The sequence below is a fragment of the Mytilus californianus genome, unplaced genomic scaffold (assembly GCF_021869535.1).
Source record: "Mytilus californianus isolate M0D057914Y unplaced genomic scaffold, xbMytCali1.0.p SCAF_3, whole genome shotgun sequence".
Taxonomy (NCBI): domain Eukaryota; kingdom Metazoa; phylum Mollusca; class Bivalvia; order Mytilida; family Mytilidae; genus Mytilus; species Mytilus californianus.
In genome coordinates, this window is record NW_026262679.1 from 38,594,403 (window position 1) to 38,614,804 (window position 20,402).

The 20,402-nt window shown below is 31.9% G+C and overlaps 1 protein-coding gene across 4 annotated transcripts in view; it reads right to left on the minus strand.

Moving 5' to 3' along the window:
• Positions 1-19,724, minus strand: part of LOC127734525 (5-hydroxytryptamine receptor 4-like) — a 73,583-nt gene extending 53,859 nt beyond the window's left edge. Inside the window, exons 1-2 of one of the 4 annotated variants that reach the window (XM_052244443.1) lie at positions 19,584-19,724; positions 19,193-19,241 (exon numbers count right to left, since the gene is read on the minus strand). The gene's annotated coding sequence lies outside the window, so the exon portion shown is untranslated. Of the gene's footprint in view, positions 1-12,153; positions 12,311-19,192; positions 19,242-19,398 lie in introns of those variants that run through there. The other 3 variants (XM_052244441.1, XM_052244442.1, XM_052244445.1) reach the window with 3 other exon arrangements.
• Positions 19,725-20,402: the final 678 nt, after the last annotated feature.

The following is a 20,402-nucleotide window of genomic DNA, read 5'->3' on the forward strand; positions in this document are numbered from 1 at the left end:
TCAAAAGCTTTGAAGGACTAAGATGGAAATTACCAAATCAGAGTTTGATTTATGAATGATTCAAAAGAGAATTGCCACGGATGCTGTTTTTTTTAAAATTCATACGTAGGGTCAATGGTATTTGCTTATTGTTGTTAGCGGACAATGATATTTCGCTATTAATGCTAGTGGACAACGGTATTTTCCTACTGTGCGCTGACCATTATGGTATTTTTCTATCGATTTTAGTGGACAATGATAATTCCATATCGATGCCAGTGGGAAATAACATTTCACTTTTGATGCTACTGGGCAACAGTATTGTACTACCAATACTAGTGAACAAGGATATTTCCATATCGAGGCTAGTTGACGACGTCATTTTCCTATCTGTGCTTTATAGAGGGAATAGTTTTTTTCCTAAAATTGGTGCTACAATTTTGTAGTAGACAACAGTATTCCCCTATTGATATTAGTGTAAAAGGGTATTTCTCTAATGTTGCTAGACGATAAGGGTATTTCCCTTATGTTGATAATTGACAAGGGAATTTTCCTTATGTTGATAGTTGAAAATGGTACTTTTCTAATGTTATCAGTGGACACTAGTATTTCCTACAGTTGACAGTGGATCACCATATTTTCCAACTGTTCCCAGTGGATTACAACAATAAGATGCTTTTTGTTTTTGTTTTTTGTCGTCGGATAGCTGTTTCCTTGGTGTAAATACACTAAACATATTTCATTTAATTCTTTCATGTCATGCTCTATGCTCATTTTAACATCGGTATGTATTATATCTGTCAATATCTGTACACCAAGTGTTAGCGAGGTGTAATTTATTAATAAAAATATTTGATTCTTATAGGACAATTTTGTACTTCGAAGCAGAAATATAAGTCAAGTTAGAAAGACACCATTTCGATTTGACGAAGCAAAAACGTTCTTGAAAACTAACGATTGAAAAGAGTACAAATACATGTTAACTTACTTTAAGAATGATTTTATTTTATATTTTGGCGAGCAACACCAACAGAAATGTCCATTTTGATAAAAATAATAATTAAATCAAAATAAAATAAAATACACTAGTCTAGTAAACTGACTTAAATCTGAAACTATCATTTTGATCACCTGAAAAGCCTGAACAATAAATTATTTAGTCATTTTTAGTTTTTCAGACTTGTACATTGCTGTAAATTCAGTAATGTTCAGGCAATTCATTGCAGTCAATTCAGTCCTGTTCAGGTAATTCACTTGTAGTCAATTCAGTACATTTCAGTAGCTTTTCAGACAATTCAATCTTTTCTTGTTGATGTGTACAGGTTAATAGTAGCTATTAAGCAGTCTGAACATAGACTGAACAGATCTTAATTGGCTGCAAGCGAATTACGATTCCATACATTGATAATTGTTTCCTATGTAACTTTTGTACTTCTGTTATAAGTTTAAGTATGTCATAAATCAATTTTGAGAGTTTGCGTTTGATGGACATGATGGCAGCTAATTTAAAATGTAATGCAAAAGATAAAGGGGATCCGTTTTGTCTTTCAAATTGATTGATTCGTACGTTTAGTTGTTTTGATTTGTCTGATTTGTTGATTTTACTATTTTAGGCCAGTATTGGAAGTAGTAATTTTAAGCAACAAAAGTAGTAAACCACGGAGACAAAATTTTGTCATAAACAATAGATGTCAGCAAACTTAGCAAAAGTTTTTACGGTATTAGAGACAACGTGCGCTATAACTGACGGCAAACTTAGTAAATGTTTTAACGGTATTAGAGATAACGTCCGCTATAAAACTGACAGCAAAAGAGATATATTTAAACTGCTAGGTCATTATACGTTTTGTTTACAACGGATGGTTATTGACCAAGAAATTATATCAGCTGACAGATAAAACTACTGCATACAATGTTCTTTTGGCATTTAATGATGCATGTGTAAGGTTATAATTATACTTAGAACATTGACCATCGAGTATGCTTACGTTCATTTATTAAGAAAAAGGCCAGTAGTTGTATAGTTGATTTTTACAGCCGTTCGGGAAAATTAACTAAGATCCTATTGTAATGCTATAGATTCTAATTGGAAGAAAATTGGTTTATTGCCTGGTGATTGATCATAGTTGATTCTCAGAAAGTAAAATTTACCTATTATATATTAACATAATGGAAGACGGGGGCACTAATTTGTTCAATTTAATATTGATCGTTATCTCTTTCGTTTTCGTCTTTGTCTTGTTTCATCACATCTTCAATATCCTATGCTTTTAGATGAGACAAATTAGTCCATTGATCATATTAGCTTCTCACGGTTTTGAATTACTGTCAGCATGAATATTTTGTTGAAATATATGTCTACGCATATCCTAAAAAGAACAGATTTATGTCACGTAGATATACCATCTTTACAATAGATTCATAAATGAATAAACACAAACAGGAAATAACATTTTTCACATTTAATAGTAATACAACACTTAATTGAATATCAATAATTACCACGAGTTAATAACTACGCCTACCATGCGAAATAAGGTATACATTTCAATAGCTATTCCATTGAACAATGGTTTATTTTTGTTATTTTAGATAGTACATCGTATGTTTTTCATGATACCGAAAACTTGTTTTTCAGTCTGAGCGACGTTTCAAGTTAGATTGGTATTGACGTCATGATAACTGTGAATGGCAAATGTTCTTTCATTATTTGATAATGCATGCATGTGCAATGTTTACTGTCACAGAAGTTGATTTTTCGTTCTTCTTTAATATAAAGAAAACAAAATCTCTAACCATTCCAAGAAAGTCACATTGTTAACTGAGAAAAAGAGAATAAAATGATCTGCTTAATCTCGTCGCACCATTTAATTTGATTCCCTCATACTAAAGGTTTTCGATGTCTCTTTGATTTTGAAGAATGGGGTTTACATTTAAATCTGCGGTCAACTACGTTCAAAATATTATATCAAAGTTTGTTACCTGCGTCGCCAAAGGCGGAAGCAGGTCTAGAAACTGTTCGACTCCGTCCGGGTCAATTTAATATTGCTTATTTGGTACGGGAGTCGTTTTGCTAAATGGGACATTTGTTCTTAAAAGTTTCATTTGTGGATTCCCTAGTCAATTTGTTTTTAGATTAATTGGTTTCAACCATTTGATTGGAAACAAATTTTCATTACAACAGAGGAGATTTTTTTGTCATTTTTGCAAAAGTAAATTTCACATCGGACTTCCAGAAACTCAACAACGAATCACATTCTAGTAATTTAACAGTCGCCCCCACACCTCCCCAAACTGTCGTGTATATATATACTCTAACCTTATTCTCACACAAATCAAGACACGGATGTTTGTATAGATATCAATACATATAATATCAAACTTAAATACATAGTTGGTTTATGCTTGTCTTTATACCTTAAAAAAACTGATATCTTACGAATTGTAATTGAAGAAGGACATATCAATTATCAATAGAATACATGCATAATTCAAAGAAAATATAATGCTTAGGAATCTATATATACAACACTAGTCAATATTATACAAATGCAATTCAAGTCAATATTAATATATTATTTTTGTAAAGGAAAAGGAAAAAAGTTTACGGACACCGTCACGTAAATCTCATTGTGAGCATTGTAAAAAAAGGGTGTTTTGATCTGAAATATTTAAGCTGTTAACAGAAAACAAACGATTCCAGTAAAATGATTGCCAAAAAATTTAAATTGAATGTTAATTATTGTCTGAAATTGGTGATGAAATTTTAATTAAGATGAATGCAAGAGTAAATTTAAACTACTATAGTAGTGAAAAAATATTCCTATGGTTTAGTTAAAGATACCAATTGGAAGGGTCCCTAGATTACCCGATATAAGGCAACATATTTGACCCTATCCAATACGTTCACGTGACCAATAGCCCCTACTATCAAGTCCAACCATATTTTAAATCTTTCCAATTGTTAATGAAATATTTGCCATTGGATGCGAAGCAGCGAACAGCAATAATTAGTGACTATTAGTTCATAAACTGCATAGATAAGGTCAACAGTAATTAACCAGCGATGAACAATAGTTATACACAAATAAAAATATATTGATTGACGCAGTTGCGTAAAAGTTATTTCAGTAGAGTAAAAAAAAACAAGATTTGACCTTGAAATGTTACCCAAATTAATATGTTCTTTCAAGACAGTAAATTACTACATTAAACACTGAAACATAAATAATGTGAACTAAATATCGCTGCATTGAAGACCTGTTGGTGACCTTCTGCTGTTGTCTGTTCTATGATCGGGTTGTTGTCTCTTTGACACATTCCCCATTTCCATTCTCAATTTTATTAATGTAACGGCTTTACAGAATTGTACGGACAACATATAAAATTACGGTATTTGCACGGCTCTTTAATAACACGATTTTGTATTTAAAAAAGCTGAAAGTTAAATTCCGGCAAGAGAAAAGAATCATGGACCTACCAAAAGTCTGTTGGATAAGCGAGGAATTAATTTTGTCGATTAATTTTCATACAAAGTTTGTTCTATAGACAAATAGACACATATACTGCTAATGGCAACAATAGTGGAAGTCTGATTTGCATCTGATTTTGGAATTGATATACTATTGGTTTTTATTACGCTTGTATACTTTTGACAAATGCATGGCAGCTATTTTTTGTTGAGATTAAGCTACGTAATGAACGCGGAATACAATTTACGTTTTGTAATACCTGAATCCATACAGTTACATTTAATAAACTCATCATGGATACCAGGATTAAAATTTTGTACGCCAGGAGCGCGTTACGTCTACGAAAGACTCATCAGTGACGCTCGAATCAAATAAGTTACGAACACAAAAAAAAATAATTTGAGACAACTCTCTACAAATTAAAATGACAAGTCAACCGCAATTTCCTCTTACAATAATCATTGATAAATTGAAGCAAATTGAATATTAGCCAGGGAACAATTACATTAAACATCAAATGTGTCGTATTAAGTAAACCATAAATTGCAAATATTATAATATTGAATACATTAATAAATGAAATAATATATTGTACTATCAATTAGGGTCAAACAAACAAATAAATCCATTGGGAACTATTCTTATTTTACTTTTTTTCCTGAGACATAATGAATTTATTGAAAGTGAAATTATCTTTTTGTAAACTTGATTTATATTTATATTCGTTCCGTGGGCTTGTTATGCATGACTACTCTACTATTGCAGAATTAAGTTTTCGTTAAAGCAAGTTTTCAAAAGTTATCGCAAGGTGTTCTTCGTCTTTCGAACTGTTAATATACTCTTTTTCTTCCACATTCAAGGCAAAACCCGATATCTGAACCTATTTGTTATAGGAAAAAAGATCAATTCACTATTGTATTATTATACCAACCAATTTATTAGCTCATTCATAATCTCTGAAACGTTTTTATGAATTATTAATTCTTTAATAAGAGAAAATTAAGTTGCCCAGTTGTATTGGTTATTGTAACCTTATACTATTATCGGGTGCTTTCATTCCTGAAGGGATGTTGTCATGAATCAATGTTATCGAACAAACAGAGGACTTGACATCCTAATTGTGCCCATTTAATCACACACATGACATATATTGTATATGTTTTCAGTAGCAATGTATCGTCGGAGGACATTTTAGCGCATTGGTAGGACATTTTAGCGAAAATAATCGGACGTTTTAAATAGCGCCAAAGTATAACCCATTTTAGCGCAAGATTTTTAACCATTTTAGCGAAAAGTGAAATTATCAATGTCCATTTCAGCGCAAGATATTTAATCTATTTTAGCAAGAAGTGAAATTATCAGTGCCCATTTTAGCGCAAGATTTTTAAACCATTTTAGCGAAAAGTGAAATTATCAATGCTCATTTTTTATAAAATAATATCATGCCCAATGTATATCATGAACAGATAGGTGTTAATATTACCAGTACAACAATATAAGATGCAAAAAAAATATGTAAACAAGTCTGAAATATAAATCCCAAAATTTATTTTCATTGTAACTTTGAACCACTTGAAAGTATAAGTATTTATAAGGGGAAACGTCAATTCAACAACAAAGGAGTAAAAGTTTATAAGAATATCCTCGTGCACTCAAATAATTAAAATTCAAAACTTCCTACATCGATATTTATTAATCTACAGTACTACAGTAAGACCACGGTGAATAACATGTGACACTGTTATAGTTTAAAAAGGTTTGCACAAAGTGTGTCAACAGTGCTTGTTAAATGAAATCAATGATTTTTGAGATTCTGATTTATAATGCGAAAACAGCTGAATGCCGTTAATCTAATGATGTTTACAATGGCGTTGTCATTTTATCTCAACTTATGAGTTGTTATCTTCCGCTTCTTTTTTCCATGAACTCTCGTCGATATAACGTGATCTCGTCGATATAACGTGGATACTGCGATTTTCTGGACCACATATTTTATGTAAACAAGATGAAACAGACAACAATGTAGAGTTATATAGAATTGTTACTGATGAAAGAAAACAAGACGGTAAAATAATGATTATTTACGATCAGATGGTTTTCATACTTTTGTTGTTTACTAGACTAAGTGTGTATTTGGAAGTAATCAGAAATCAATCATAATGATTAAACGACAGCATTTAAGATTGAAACGAGAAATTTTATTCACAAGGTAAGAGATTTGTACGAATGAAGAAAAACTCGTCTCCAAAAAAACAACTGAAACGAACAATATAGTAATTTCAATGCCATAAGATGAGATAGGTTTAATTACAGCAAATTTGAACACTGGGAAGACCTCAGATTGAATATATTTCATTGGTGATAGACGGTTAAACTAAAACATCTCACCATGGGAGCATGGCCATATGTTGATAATATAAAAAGGGCATAGCAATTACCAGACGCAATGATTGAACAACAAAAATTTTTTATGAATAGTTTATTCAAAGGATCGATTCTTTTTTTCCATTTCACATCTTACGCCTTTAACTAGTAGCAGTGCATATTCAAGGGGGGAATAGCAGTACTATTATAACCTTACGCAAAACCAAAAAGATATATATCAAATAAAAAAAAGACCAATGAAACTAAGGACAATTCCTCCTCTTGATTGCTTTATAAATAGTATAAAAATTTGAAAAGATGAGTGTGCAAAATACCTGCAAGTAGAACCATCCTTCCTCAATACTATTAGAGTTCTATACTTGAGGTGAAATTTCGTAAACGTTTTGACCAATTCATGATAGCTATATCCATGCTGCACAAAAACCTTCAGTAATAAAAAACATTTGGTTCATTGAAATCTGAGACTTGCCGCATACGTACTATAACTATTAATTCAACTGAGAAATGTATATTTCATAAGAAGGAGTCAGGAGCATCACAATAAAGGAAAGGAAAGGAAAATTCATAATATGAAATGGTAACGTCCTACTGTTAACCATAAAGTTTGGGAAAAAAATGACCAGGAGAAATTCTAATACCAAGGTATAAAAAGATTACCAGGAGAAATTCTAATACCAAGGTATAAAAAGATTACCAGGAGAAATTCTAATACCAAGGTATAAAAAGGGAAAAGAGAGAGAAGATATCAAGGGGGAAATAAAAAATAATATGGTCATAAATACAGACAACACCATGACCAACAAATACAGACAAGACCATGACCAACAAATACAGACAAGACCATGACCAACAAATACAGACAACACCATGACCAACAAATACAGACAACACCATGACCAACAAATACAGACATGCAACACCATGACCAACAAATACAGACAACACCATGACCAACAAGAGAAACCACGAAAAGACAAACTATAGCATGACACGACACAGAAAACTATAGGTTGAGCAACACGTATCCCACAGAAAATTATTCCGGATTGGCAGGGGGGATAGGCCTTCCTCTTATCCTCTAAAGTTGTGTTTTCTTTACCCTTTCCGAATTTTTGTTGCCACCTTATTATTAGGTCAGCCATTCCGGCCCTTTTAAAAATTACTGGATCCGCTAATAAGTTGTATTCGTAAAAAGGGTATCCTTATTTTCTAAATTTGTATTTTTTTACCTTTTCTTAAAAATTTTGTTGCCCCTTTATTTTTTGGTTGGTAAACACGAGCACACGAACTCGGACAACAAAGGGCACTCCATTTGTTCCTTCTCAACTAAGATAAGGCGATATAGAAACTTACAGTTACTATACATTTCAAGGCAAAATGAAAAAAAAAATGCTCTATTAATGGGTTTGAATTAGAATTACAAATGTCATCAACACGAGATAATACCAGCTGTGTAATCGGTAGTTAATTAGAAAAGTAAGTTATAACAAAGCAGCAACTTGATAGAAATCTTGTGTGAGTATAAAGAAGACAAAAACACAAATTACATTCAAAGTGATACTTAATGAAAAATTAACTACTCAAAATGTACTTTGATCAACTCGTCTTTTTTCAAAAACAGTTCATCAATAATATATAAGGGTATCGATCATCCTTAATTGATAAATTCTTTAACATAGCACCTCATAAAAGTAAAATGCATGTTGCTTTGTTCGGTGTGTAATTAATTTGTCTGGAACGAACTCGTATAAAGTTCAAAACCTTTATAGCTACGAAAATGACATTTAAGATTTAAAATATATAAAAATAAAGAGAGGCGGTATAGTTGCAAATCAGACAATTATCCACAAGAGACCAAATGGACGAGGATGTAAAAATCTATAGGTCACCAACAACGCGCAAAACCAATGCTGTATAATAAGCTACAAAAGGCCTTGACATGACAATTCAAAAGAGAAAACCAATGACCGATTCATTTCAGTTCTTTTCTGGCCTACACAACACACACAAAGTAACGGTTATACCAATGTAGTAATTACTAGTGAGGAACTGACGGCTGATTATGAATTTGCATCATCAATTTTGCACATGTGACAATTAAAATGTAACATTTGTTCAGGAGTTAGCCTACACCAGTATCAGTCTTACGCCAGTAGCTGCAATATATTGTCAAATATGAAAAATGAAATGAATAGTTGTCTGTTGGATATATAGAAATAATACTTCTAGGAAAAATAGTGTCCTTTTAAGAATTTAGATTCTGCAATTCCAAAGGTTTTAAAAAGCAAAAGTTTGCTAAGAATCTAAATTGTATCCGATGAACCTACAAATCAAGTAGAAATAAACGTTTACTGAATAACCTTTTTTCTGTACCAAAAGACTGAAATTAATATCTATCTATATAACTTAGGATTAAGCTGTAATGATTAATCAAGTTTCAAATTCAGCGTGCAATAATAAAATGTTGATGATGATGGTTAATACAACAAAAACATTGCCGCGCAATGCGTAGGCACTAATCAGACAATTTTTGTTTCGTAACGAATTAAAGGAGATGTGTAGTAAACGTCAATCACACAGCAACCCAACGACACAAAAAACAAAAACAGCGTCATTGTCCTCGAAAATTGTCCCCTCGAAGACGTCCAGAACAATGACCTTCCCATGATGCAGCACCATTCCAAAATTGTTCCATTTCGTTAAAAATAAGTGATCTTGCATAACTTAATATTGATTCAATACTATAACAGCAATTCATTAATGCGCTAAACGATCCTTACATTAAATTGGATAGAAAATGAGAAAAAAAACCTTTAAAGGAAAAGCTTCACGCTGGGAAAATCTTATGTCCCAGGTTTACGAATGGTAAAAATTGGCTCTTAGATTTTAATTTTCGTTTAATCATGGAAGTAATATTCAAGCAAAATACTACAAATTTCACAAAGAAATAGTTGTGATAACTATTGATACTTAATAAATTCTTTTTGGCACAATTCAATATAAATTTCTAAGTTATGACCCCTTTTAATTATGTGTTATTTGATTTCTAACGTCTGTTTTGGTTCAATTTTCCCCAAAACTTCTAACAAATTTATCGTAATTTACTTTGGCTGCAACCTCTTATCTAGAACAAAATATTGTCTAGGGATTTGATAAATACCTTGGCACCTTTTGGTTAGAGAACATTTTTGTTGCGGTTTAAGTTTCCTGAAGCTTTGTGGTTCGAAAAATGCACAAAATCTTGGTATTTTGACAACATCTTTAAAATGTACTGACTTTGTAGCCTATAATCTACACTTATGCAGAGGTTTGTTTAACCCAGACTTAAGGTTTTTATTTTTTTTTTATATTTAATGAACAAGCTGAAATTCACGGCTATGTTTTACTTAACATTAACCTTTGTGTTTTCAAGCGCCCGAAGCGCTTTTATTGATTGTCCTTCATCATGAACGCCCAAGGCCAAATATCCTAAAGCCAAGGATGTATAAGTACCGAAACACGTGAAAAGCTACACGACCAAAAGGGAACTATAAAATTATAGTTAAATTCATCTTTACTCGAGGCATTTGGAACCTTACTTTTTCATGATTTAAACTTATAAAAGAACAATTTAAGTAAGGTATGCTATAAATCATATCAGTACCGCGGAATTGTCTACTGAGCTGTCACCGGGAACTTATAGTCCACCAGCAGCGTTATTGACCAAGTAATATATAAAATGAAAATAACACTTTATATTTTTTTCGTCCAAAGTGCTTTTCTGGATCTACCGTTATCAGGAACTTTCCCAGATTTGTTTTGCATTCACAACATCTTTGAACAAAAAAAAAGTGATATGTATAAAACGAATAAAATTGATTGATTGTTGATTGGTTAATGTCCAGTAGCAAATATTTCATATACGTTCAGGACGAAAAACGAATAAAAGGTAATGCATTTAGCAACTGGATGATCTAACTGATGGAGTTATCTGACCATGATAAACATTGCCTAAATTTCAGTACTATTCATCCTTTCATAATACAGAAATTTGAGTGTGACAAAATTCTTATCTTAAATTATTCAGTTTATACTAAACTACAAGGATGTTAATACATTTGTACACATTGAAGATATAAAAGAGGTAGGGTTGAACCCAGAGGCTCGAGTGTGGTCCGAACTTTCCCCCGCAATGTCGGAACATTTGTTTTAGTGACTTTTTCTGTTGCCTTAATATTTGTTGGTTGGCCCCGTGCCCTTCTTTGCGGAAAGTACTGGATCAGCCAATGAGTGTGAAAACGGGTGAATAGAGAACAATAGAAAAGTAACTCTTCTAAGATATTTTTTTTCTAAAAAGACAGTGTATCGTGCAGATTGAAATTTTATTGAAACCACTACATTTTTTTCAAATACCGTATTATCTGTAATATGTTTGCAATACACATGGTCTCACTTACATAATATATCCAGTAAAATACATCAAAAGCTTATTACACTAAAAAAAATTCAAAAGGTCTTGCATATCGTTGAAAATATTTGGAAAATATGAAATACAGATTCCAGAGCTTATAGTACAGACATCTCTTTTCAGGGTTATCCCTATAGTTTTAAGCATGATACATTGCCTCTAAATCTTCCAGTTATCAAAAACTACTATGTTCTAGAGCACATGCACTTGTCTATTCATTGTAACGGAAATGTAACATAAACTATTGTGTCTTTGTGAGAATTAAACGACCAATAGTTATAACTGTATTTACAACTATCATATATATTTACAAATCTCGACCAAATTGACCATATTTCTATTCCCCCAGTCACTTTTTGTGGACTTGATTTAGTCACATTAAATGTATATGTCCTTATATAACGCCGCTCTGAAATTCATTTGCCTTAGAGACGTAGTTTCAAAGATCATTAATTTTTGCTGCATATCATTTGATTTTATGGATACTTTGGTCTTGAAATTTTCTGGTTGAACTTCACAATAAACGGAGTATTGACGTTTTCCTGTGACATATATACAGCCGGTAGAAAAATAAATCGAGGTTAGTAAGTTAAGAATTTGTTCACATGGCAACACTATGAACTTATTTTGCACAACACAAACTTGTAATCTACTGTTCCCTATGTTTGTTATATTTAGAAGCTTACATTATATGGTCACATTGTATTTATGGTCATTTGTTTTCATATTAACTATCTTGTGAACTTATAACCAAGTTTCCTTGCATGAACAGTCTAAAATATTGAAGTGTTCTGTTTGGAAGGGGAATAGTTTCCCACTGTTTTTGCTTCAATTATAATCATAATATTTGCCTATATCTAACATACATACCACACGGAAATACCAAAATTCTGTAAGCATGAAATTATATTGGAATAATGTAAAAATAAAACCAACTCTTTCCAACATATATGCTTCTATGAAATTGAACTTGTATCACACATGTGTTATCTTTATATTCATTTTAACTGATTTTTCCTTCTTCCGGTAAAGTACAGTCCTTCAAGGGGAGTATTTTCATACCGATTTAATCTCTTCTTTACCTTGAACGCGCCTACAACTACCTAACATTGTGTCCGTCCCATTTCTGTCTTATCTTGAGCTATCATATTAGTTCATGCATTATAAATGAATTCAAACGTTCTAAATTTCTTTTGTTGTTTTCTTTACATGCAGTAAAAGGGGAAGTATTTCACTAAAATAAAGAACCCGGAAAAAAATAAAACAATGATTTAAAACTATGTCAAAAAAATCTATTCAAAAATTGTCTAAATATAGCGATGTTAAGTCTTCCTCGTCGTAATACAAACAATCAAATTATGTACGGTCACGAGTGAAATTGATGAAACCTTGCATAGATGTCATTGAGTAGACACGAAACAGGTCAGCTCAAAATAATCTTATGTGCCTTGTACAATCGTTTCATGTCCATATTTAGAAAACTGTGTTTAATCTTGCTGAATAACCTGTGAACACTTCATGCTTCCACAAACAAAGATGTTAACCACTTACCCTTGAATATGTTCTCATGTGTATAATGAAACACATGTTACATAATTAATAGATATATCAGTTATCAGAATGCTAAAAATGCATTTTGCCTTGGAAACATGCATGTTTATAATTGATTTACTATAGTATTTGTATCGTTTTGAAAAGTGCATATTGCGATGGTGAAATACAATAAAATTGAATACTACAAACTGATTGACTAGGGTACAAACATTTTAATGGAATTATACAAACAAAAAACTTGGCAATTGTATATACGGAAATCTTACAGAAAGTTTACGGTTTGTTTCTAACAAAGTCCTTTGTTGAATAAGACTTTATCTTATATAGAAGTATGCTAAAACGTAAAATACTTCATTATTTGAATTTGTTTTTCTACTCAATAGTGGTAAAATAGAAAAGGTATAGATAACAAATCCATGAAACAATACATGATAGCAATTTACAATAAACAGAATGATACAAAGTCCCTGGCTGACTGAAACATATATTATACCCAACAGAAACTTGACGTATATACCCCACATGAGGAACGGGGTGACATGCTCGCACTACCGGAGGATCCGATTCCATTCCCGATTTTATTGGGATTCACGTTGAGTGTAAGAACTCCTTGTCCTTTTTTTCTAAAGATTTTAACCATTTTATTGTCTCTCTCCTTTTGATTGTCAACTTCTGACTGCCACTTGTTATCTGAGGTCATTAAAGATAAAAAAAAAAAAGGTACACAAAAGCATTTCTGAAATTAAAGGTTTTGATAGTTGTGAAAAGAAAATCCATTATCAACCAATTATGCTCTTCCAAAACTAGGTGTACACAATAAAATCTTTAAAGGTATTTTGTGTTTTATCAAAATTGTTATGTTGCTGTCTCATTGAAATTTTCTCCTACATTTTCTCTTACAGTAAAACGTAGTTTTTTTTTTTGCTATATTTCCATTGCTGGATTAAGTCATGCTGTCATACCCTTCACCAAGAATACTCAGATTTATAAGTTAGGAATTCCAAAGTAGTATTGTAACAGGAGGTGCTATATAAACTTCAAAATAATATTCTAAATAATATAAGGTCGTCATAACGTGAGAGAGCTCGATGCTCTTCAACTTCGTATTTTATTTGGCTTTTTTAATTCTTTTGATACGAGGTCGCTGATGAGTTTTTTGTTGAGGAAAAGCGCGCCTGGCGTACAAAATTTTAAGCATGGTACCTATGATGAGATTATTTTTACGACTATAAGGTAATCACTGCTTCATTTTAGTATTTTATTCTTATACATATGTAAATATAAGGGATAATTAAAGTTGTCTGAATGAGAATTTTAATGCTTACACAGACAATTTTAGATATGTTTCACATATGAATGATTCCATGACAGGTGTAAACTAATGAGCTCGTGCAGAGCAAAGGTAAAGTATAATTTCAGAACAGTAATTATTACTACAGCTCGTTTTGATTCTACCATGTTATAGCTAACTAAAGACATATTTAATGCAATAATTACTATTGAAGTGGAAACAATGGGATATGTGAGATATATATGACGCCAATCCAGTCATTTTTTTTTTTTTTATCAAAAAGTGGATTCTAGGGTGTTTCATCTGAAAAGGGAAAGGTTTGGATTCAATCTCAATTGGATTTTCATCAACTTTCGTGTGGTTATAAAAACAAGAGGCTCACAAAAGCCTGAATCGCACACCTGGTAAAAAATATGCAATTTTGATAAAATTTTTTATCTTCATTCCAATCAGTTTTATAATAATAAGTTAAACAAACTTTCAAGGGCAATAATTCCTATTACCGGTCAGTTGACAATATTGGTCTAGCTGACTTATTTGTAGAACTTATTTTGCTTCTTGCAATTTTTCATTTTTTATAATAGTTTCTGCAAAAACACAAGATGAGTATGATATGTCTTTCAAAGACAACAACTATAAGAAGTCCTTTGATGATTAGTCCATGTTGACTTACAATGTCCTTGTATTTCATATTTTAGTGACCATACTTACTTTGGAAAGATTCTCTTTATCAACCAGTTTCCTAACAAACTGCAAAACGGATTAAAATCATCATTTATAGGCAATAACTCTATAAGCTGTCATTTGACGATTTTTGCGTAGTTGATTTATTTGTAAATCCCATTGTTCTGGACATTTTTACTCTTTAAGTTTCTCTCTATCTGTTTTAGTTTTTATGATAATACCAAAAACTGTGTTTGCAAATAATTGAAATTTCATGGGCAATAACTCCAAACTAGTTGACCGATTTTTCTGAAAATTTCGCAGGAGATAGACGCTGATCTGCTAATCAATTTGATCCTATGTCAGATTTTCTCTTACTGCTTTAGTTTTTTTTTTTTATATCTATGCCAAAAACTTTGGATTTTACTGAAATTGACAATTCAGGGGCAATTCTTCCTGAATTGTTTGTCCGACTTTTCTGAAAATTCCGCAGGTGATAGACATCAAATACATGACACAATTTTGTAAAGTAGAAACCCTAAGGATCATCCAGGTAAAGTTTGGTAACATTTGGCCAGGAGTTTTTTTAAAAACATTTACGACTACTGACAGACGGACGATGGACGCCAAGTGAGGGTAAAAGCTCACCTGGCCCGGCCAGGGGAGCTATAATTGCAGGTGTAACAGCCGGAACTCATCTCGGCCCACTTATGTATGTAAGATGCATGTAACATTGAACAACGAAAGCAATTAAAACAGCCCAAAAGTAGTTTATTAAATCACTCCAGCTTCGTTGAAAGCAAGTGTGTCTTATTCACTTTTGAAATTTCTTGTTATTTCCTTAACTTAAAACATCTGGATGTTTCATTGTAATATTTTTGTTTTTATTTTTAAAATTGATCATGGTTTTTGTATACAAATCTTTGAAACCATGTGGACACATTCATACTTCTCTAATATATCTAATATACATGTATCTGTTTTACGTGTGTATAGTCATGGTACACTTTACCAACATTCAAAGCGGATTTTAATTTCAATGACAGTCTGCGTTAATCTATTTAGAAGGAGACCGTGGCTAGTTGAGATATTTCTGTCCTGGTGGATTCACTATATGATATGTAGGAATTTTCAAGGAAACATGGCATGGCCTTAATAAATCAATTTTCTTTGCAAGAGAGCTTAAATGTCAAGAATGGTGTCGTCATCTTGAACAAAAGAAGATAAAGAGACTTATTATTCGATCACGGAAATATTTTCTTTTGTTGACGAAATGTGCAAATTCGGGTCTATATTTATAACTGTCCTATATATAATTTAGATTAAGAAGGTTGTACCACAGACAACTATTATACTAATAGATCTCTGTATGAATGTTATCACTTCGTTAATCTCTATTTAGAAGGAGACAAAAAAGACCCTTGACTAACCGACATATATTCAGTGATAACAATTTTTTAGGAATCATTTTTGATTATATAAATTGGACGTCGAATAATTCAGCATCACCAATACTATAAAAAGAGTACACTCGGAATGGTGTTTAGTTTATAAAGCCTGTGTACACGTATCCTTTAAGATATTTCAATCGTGCAATTATAATGCGTCTTTGAACCAAACCAATGTATGTACGTTATTACACAATTATAAATAAAACACATCGACATTTAATAACATTGCACTTTTGAGAGATACATTTCTCATTTTGCGATCATAATTACCAAAAATATCCAAAATGAAACCTGTTTGTACTTTCTGTCAGTTTATGTGACGTAAGGGTAAACTGTTTACAACGTCATGCTAAATCTACGTCATTATAATGAATCAGACTATAATTTTTCGTGACTTAAATGACCAAAAATGACCTACAAAGAATAGCCAAAATCATCTAAGGTCAACTTTGCCTGAGGGAGTTGAAACCTTAGTTTCTTATAATTGCTTAATTTTTTAACACCTTCTTCTTAAATATATGCAATAAATCATGTCGGTATCGAAGCCATTACAAGGGCTTACACTTATGATCTACTTTCATCAGGAACACTCACATCCAAATAATTTAAAGTCAGGGATGTATAAATACTTGACGAGATGTATGAGCAAATGGAACATAAAACGGTATAGCATGTTCACATGAAGTAAAATGAAAATAACACATAATAAACTGCGTGCGTCCGAATGGCTTTTCTGAAGTTACCTTCATCCGGAACGCTGAAGGGACATTAAGAGCCAATATAAAAAAAAAAAAAGTATAAATGTATGTTATAAATCACGCCAGTGGAGAATCACTGACTACTGGGCTGATGATAGCCTCGGCAGTTATCCAATATGTAATTGAAAAGAAGGGTTTGAGTATAAATCCTTGAACTTTAAATCTAATCACACATATCAAACCCAAATCAAAGAACAGCATTGCTGTTCTTCATCTCAAAGTTACTGTGTGGCCTTCATCACGAAGCAAGAGATCACACTTTACAGCAGGTTCCAGATTGACCTAAGCTCCAGAGTAAGCGATGTTATTTGCTAGATGTCGACAACTCTGCATCTGGATATTGTCTAGAACATGGATGCGCGGGGAAATAGACAAGTCACCGGTTATAACGGGCAAATATATCTTACAGACATTATCAAAGTTTTGACAATCTCATTGCAAAATGCCAAAATAATGAAAACATTTAGACAACCACGAGCACATCCAGATACATGTTAAATAATGTGGCAGAAAATATTAATATGTCAATAGGGCAAATAAGTCGGACTGCTTAGCATATTTGATAAACATACAGATAGAAAGAGGAAAAGGGAAGTAATACTCGTAAACGACGTTATCTCAAGAGAAAAAAAAATACATCAATAACTGTATCACGTATCACGATAGTCGTTTTATGTTTGATAACTTTGGCTCATTCAGATTTCAATCTCTGTCAAATTTTAGAGCTGTGTAATTCCTACTATTTACGTCCGGAAAGCGAACACTTCAAATTAAACCTGCAAGTCCCATCAATACGGACCCAATGTATACATATTAACCTTTAAATCACAAAGAGAGAGCAAAAATCATATAATCAATGTAGCTGTAGAATAAAAATCAAATAGACAACAGACAAACAACAAACGTTTGCCAAATCAAAGAGAGAAAAAAGGTCAAGTCATCGATGTTGAGAGCTGCCCACGAGCCTTTCAATATTGCATGATTTCATATGATGTACGGAAAACAGCAAATTTGATGTGTCAAAGGTCTCCATTAGCATACTCATCTTTAATTTTATGACGCAACTAATATTTATAGTTCACTTTATAGCGATGTTTTTCAGCACTGCATGTTTTTGTTTTTACTTTTATCAATTATCCACGGGCCTACATCTTCTTTTAATCAACTCCACCAATCAAGGATATTTTTGAAGCACACCTGGTGATTAGTTATTCATAAGATGGTTTTGTTTACAGAGATGGTATATCGACTTATTTACCCTCGTCAATAAACCATTGATCGCTGTGTCTCAAATTCTCTTTTAAAACATACTTATGGGATTGTAATAAACGTAAATGCATGCATCATATGTAAAATATTATTATCAATGCATGCCACCTTTGTTACGTATCACTTAAATTAATATCAGATGAGACTCCTCGAGAAAACCAAAGTTGAACAATTATGTCGAGAGCTAGAATTTAAAGCAATCAAAACAAATACGGAAATTGTTATTCAGACGGTTTGACCGATTACCTGAAGGGCACTATTTGAAAATAAAAGAAAAAGCTTAATTTTACTTCAATATTGTATTTAAAAAACATTTTAAATACGTAGAAAACTGTTATCTGACATTCTCATCATATAGCTTTTGTTCCATTTGGACATCATATATCAAACATATATACATGTACATACAACTAACAAGTCATTCAAGTTCATATTTTTAAATAGAAAATAGAAAATATTTTTTTATTAGTGATCGAATATCCTGGTATGCAACTAATAAGCAACTTGTAGAGACGATTAAACCTATTAGTGAATTAAGTCATGCAAGAAAGCATAACTTAAAGTCAGTTTAAAATAAAATTTTTGAATATTATGTTTCATTATATGTTTTTATCTTTAAATGATCGGATAAGTTTATTTTATTCAATAAGTAAATCTACGTACAACATGCATTTTTAGCCTCGTTGAATTTAAAGATTTAACAGAGTGGCCTATAGAGACATAAACGACGGCATTTTATAAGAACAAAAGTAGTATTGAAGTTAACAGACAATACGGTCAGGTTGTATTTTAAATTCCATTATCAAACAATCTGTGGTTTTAAATAATGAAATTAGTCTTTGTTCATTAGCCAAAAAACAAAATATTCTAAACAAATCAGGTATGATACATATATAATGAATAAAATAAAAAACACTGCTTACCTTTATGTCAGATTTTTTTATCCATCAAATCGTAATTATCCAAAACAAACTAGAAATAAAAAAAACAGAAACAGTTGTATAAATAGCTGATAATTCAGAATGATATTACGACAGGAAATTATTATGTAAAACGCTATTTCTGCTACCAGAATCAACATAAAACTTCTTGTAGTAAATGTTAGTTGCACAAACGTATCAATAATTACCGGTATGAAAACAATTAGTAGTCAATAAGATTTCTCTCCACTCACCGGCAGGTTTTAAGCTTCCTTCTGCCTCGGTGCTTTTGTGTGTCACGTTTGAAGGGATTTTAATTCGACTAATTGTTTTTATTGTTAATACAGGTAGTCAATCCAAAACGTGATTCAATACACAGATTTACAGAACTTACATCTTACATACTAAGCAATACCCATTAACAAAAGGTTCCGATCAACTTTTCTGATTTGAAAGAACTGCTTTAACTGTCGAAGAACCTATCGATATTATAAAAGCGTAAACTGTCGATAAACAATACGTGACAACATTCAATATATCAATCGTGGGATTATACATTTAAAGTTATAATGAATGCAAACCCTGATTTAGGGGTCACTGAAAAATGGAACCAGTTATAATGAATTACACACCACATTTAATTAGAGTAAATATACAACTGTATGGTTTAATTATATACTATTAATATATTTAGAATGTATATAAATAAGTATTTTGAATCGATTTCCTTTGTTGTTACAATAAGAATAAATACGCTGTCAATATAATAGTTTAATTTCTTGTAACAGTTATGATACAAGTTCGTATTGAATAAACATGTCAAAATGTACTTAATAACCTTCAGACAGCACACTGGTATGTAATCATGACAATATGAATATTCTATCTTAATATTGTATCTGTTGAACCATGGCTGCAACATCAGGCCTGTATTCACGAAATAGTTATACCAGCTTAAGAAAACAAAAAATAGTTAGATGCTGCTTGGAGCGCAGGTCATTGACCGAATAACTATGGACTCGATCTAGGAAGTGTACTTTCCAGAGTCCAGATTTATTGGCTCACAAAAGAATTATTCAAATGAGTGAATATCACTGCTAGTGAACAGTTAGTCACAGATGGAACCTACCAGTTGCCAATGTTTACGCCTTTACCATGAATTATCAAGTCTAAGTTGATGAACTTTGTACACTATTTGAAAATGAGGTTACAG